Source organism: Macadamia integrifolia, chromosome 3, assembly GCF_013358625.1.
Source record: "Macadamia integrifolia cultivar HAES 741 chromosome 3, SCU_Mint_v3, whole genome shotgun sequence".
Taxonomy (NCBI): Eukaryota; Viridiplantae; Streptophyta; class Magnoliopsida; order Proteales; family Proteaceae; genus Macadamia; species Macadamia integrifolia.
In genome coordinates this window covers 14,948,076-14,951,966 of record NC_056559.1, presented here as the reverse complement: position 1 = coordinate 14,951,966, position 3,891 = coordinate 14,948,076, and the positions used below count along the sequence as shown (strand labels likewise).

Genomic DNA, 3,891 nt, shown 5'->3' with positions numbered 1-3,891 from the left:
TGACTCTCTGGTCAAGTAGGGAAGCTCATATTATGATGCATCCCTCGGGCTAAGTAGAGAAACCTACTTGTGAGTCTCTCTCTAGCTTTATTCCCTTTCTTTTACTTTATTTTTATTTCAGCATTTTTTTCCTTTATTTATTTATTTTTTTTTTAATTGCGTGGGTTTTTTATTTTCAGTTATTTATTTATTTAATTTTAATTGCGTGGCTTGCGTCTTTAAATTCTTAGATGACAAATGGTTAGGACGTTATTTTAGATAGATATGTTTAGGACAGTAATTAAAATTAGATCACAACCATTAATCAGTTCACTTTCGCATTATTAAAAGAAATAAGAAATAAAGTGGCTGCTCTCCCTGTGTTCGACCCGTAGCTACACTGATTCGTACGCTTGCGGTTACATTTTAAATCTCAAACAAATGGCATAAAAGTTCATTAGAGTATATGTGGCTCCTCCACTTGTGTGGTTCAGAACACAGCTAGTTGATAAACCAATATGGTTTAAGCCCCATAAATGGAGAGGGACAAAAGCATTCACATTACCAGAGTCATGTGATTGTGTTAAGCCAGCATGAAGACACAGACTAAAGCCTGCAAGCGGCCACTTTATGCAAAAATGCTAACAGTTAGGAATGCCTTCCATACACTCAAAGCAGGACTAGCACTGTGATGCGGCCCTTCAATTATTTTAAAAATATAATAACCTGATTTATTTTTTTCTAACAAAAAGCAAGTTTTTACATGTGAACCAGCATTTGCAGACTGTTTAATCTCAGCTTCTTTCGCCCGTTAATCCTCTCATGGTCAACCCTGTTGAGGCAAAGATGTCCCTCCACTGCATTTATCTTTATATTTTCTACCAAATTCACACCAAATGGATCATTCCCAAACACCATTTGGTCCAACATCAATTCAAATCTAAGATACTAACCCTTCCTTCCCCAATGCCTGTTCAAGCCTATCTCTGATAAAACCATGAAGAAAGCCACTTTTTGATATCCAATGCATTTAAATCCCTTTTCCACTCTAAGAAATGGGATTCTTTTATCTCCTCATAATCATCTCAAAGTGAAGCCTATACAGATGTTGATTGGGCTAGACCTCCTGACTGAAAGTCCATCTCAGGTTATAGTGTTGAAGCAGAATTCGTGCTATGGAACAAGGGATTTGTGAGTTGTGGTTATGCACACTCTTAGATGATATTGGTGTACATGTTCTGATGTTCGTCTTCCTATGATGCTCTACTGTGATAACAAGGCTGCTATCAGTATTGCCCCCACAATCCAATACAGCATGACAGTACCAAACATGTGGAGATTGACAGACACTTCATCAAAAAGAAGCTGGATGCTGGCTTGATTTGTGCCCCCTTTCTAAAGTCTGAAGATCAGTTAGCTGATGTATTTACCAAGGGTTTAGTTGGGATGATGTTCCATTCTTGTTTAGTCAAGTGGGGCATGTGTGATATCTATGCGCAACTTAAGGGGGTGTGTCAGAATATAGATAAGTGCGGCGCTGGAGCACAATGGGGGTTTCCCCCCTCCACCGACCCTATTTAGAGTGGGCGACTAGATGGGGGTGTATATTTGTAATTGGATTATAACTTGTACTCCTGTTTGGGTTATGACTTGTACTCCTGTTATGACTCTACTTCGCTTATTATAAATAAAGGACTTGGGTGATCAATTAGATCATTCATGCATTCTCCCCATTCATGCTCTCAACACAACTATAATTAAAAACCAGAGTCATATAAAATGGAATCTCAAAAACAGGTGGGCAATCAGTTCTGGTTCCTCTATGTGACGATCTGGTGAAATAAATAGCAACTCAAAATCAGGTTGGTGATATGCTATCTGCAGGCTGATTTATAATTCTTCCTTCTGAGTTTCCTCGCCAGATCTTTTCATTAATCAGGCACTGAAGTTTCCATCATGGATCATAATAGAATTTATGATGATGGTGAGAGCAAAAGTTCCTCATTCCAGTTTGAGGTTGGACTGACAAAGTCAGTTATTCTGTTAAGAGTGTAATTTAGGGGTTGCTAACATATGATATTTGGTTTTATATTTATGAATAGGGGGAGCATCCCCCTACCTAGTGTGCTCCCCCTACCTAGAGTAAAACCAAGTAAATTAAAACAAAAAACTGAAGGTGACAAGACTAGCTATAGATCCCACAAAACATCCCAAGGAGTAGACCTCCAATCATCCATAAATTTCAGCCAGTCAGTATTTTAAGGTTCCATGCTTGTACCTGCCCAGTCCATCACTGAGGACTCCATGTAGACAGGAAACTTACATATACATTTTGATTTTCTTTGAAGATTATCCTGTTTCTCTCCTTCCATAGCCACCCACAGACCATGAAAGGTGTATCTTCCACAAAGGCATACTACGTATGCAGGAGGGATTGGAGAGATATCTGGACATCCTCCACAAAAGTGAATAAAATTTTCAAATACAATGAGCAAATTTTGCGGTGAATAAGTAGGTGCAATAAAACTCTCTTTTTCACATTTGCAGAAGACACATCCATTTAGGAGACTCAGTTCTGTGTCTTTCCAGAGATTCACATTTAGCAATCTACTAAGAATCACCATCATCATAAATTCTTCAAATGTCTCATGTTGTCCTTTACGGAAAAAATTTAATTGGCATATAACTCCCACAACCTTTTCAATAACGTTCTGACAGAATTATCTCAACAGGAAATAGTGCCCCTTGAAATAACTTTCTACACTATCCTTAATCTGTTTCTATAGGATTGATGGACACTGCAATCAATCAGCTAAATTGTAGTTCAGGCCCACTCAGGTGATTCATCCATTGATGCAACATGTAGATCAATTATTCAACCTCCTCAAAAAGGACCGGTATTTCATCTACCACATTAATGATAGGTAGGTGTGAAGAATACAAAATTATATCCAATAAGTTTTTCCTCGTGCAATTGAGCGTATCAAACGATTCTTGTTTTCCCATCTCTTTATGAAGTTTTGAAGCAGAGCTGGTTGTAACCACAGATTATTACTTGTCAAGTACGAATAAATTATTAAGAGGCTCTGAACTTCTGCCACCTCTACCATGAAATGACTGTTGTACCTGAGAATTGAACATGCACTGAGAGGACTTTTTTCCTAACCAGCCGGTGGCTCTTCCACTCACAGTCCTAGTCATGCAAGATAATGGAACAAGAGAATTAGGGATGAAGGAAGTTTCTGGTTAATTGGTAAAGCAATGGTGATGCAGATACAGCTGCCCTTACCTGGTTGGACCAGCATGACCGGCTGTGGAAGCCAAGGGCCAAGAAGAACCGGTCCAGCCCAGATTTTTGGTCCAACAAGGGCTGGTAGTACTTAGTTTTATATTGTCTTTTATTTCTCATGTTTGTCTTTGGGTAAGATACGTAGGATTTTCTTATGTTTGTCTTTGGGTAGGATAAGTAGGAGTTTATTTCAGTGTTAGAGTCCAAGTAGGAGTAGTCTAATTATTTCCCTTTAAATACTTGCATAAACTCAATGTTTAAGATTAGAGTGAATTTTATATTAGAATTAGTGAATTCGTGCATTGTGTGATTCTCTACCCCCTCTTTGTGCGTTTTCCCTCTCTTTCCTATGGCTACTCCATCAATTTGGTATCAGAGCCGAAGGATCCCATCATCCATGTGACACTACTCAAACACAACTCACTTCCACCTCCCATAACCATCAAGCCCCATCAATGCTGCTGTACCATACCCCATCGCCCTTTCCTTCTACCGAGACTGGAAAAAAAAAATCGATTCTATCCAGAGAAGACAGAATCGACCCCTCTGTCTCAACCCCCATTCTTTTCTCCCAACTTCCTTTGATCGAGCCCTTTTCTAGGGTTCCGATAGCAATAGAAAAA

The 3,891-nt window shown here is 38.9% G+C and overlaps 1 protein-coding gene across 1 annotated transcript in view; it reads right to left on the bottom strand.

The window, feature by feature from the left end:
• LOC122072926 (putative lipase ROG1) overlaps positions 1–3,891 on the bottom strand; it is a 29,507-nt gene that overhangs the window by 12,932 nt on the left and 12,684 nt on the right. The window lies entirely within an intron of this gene.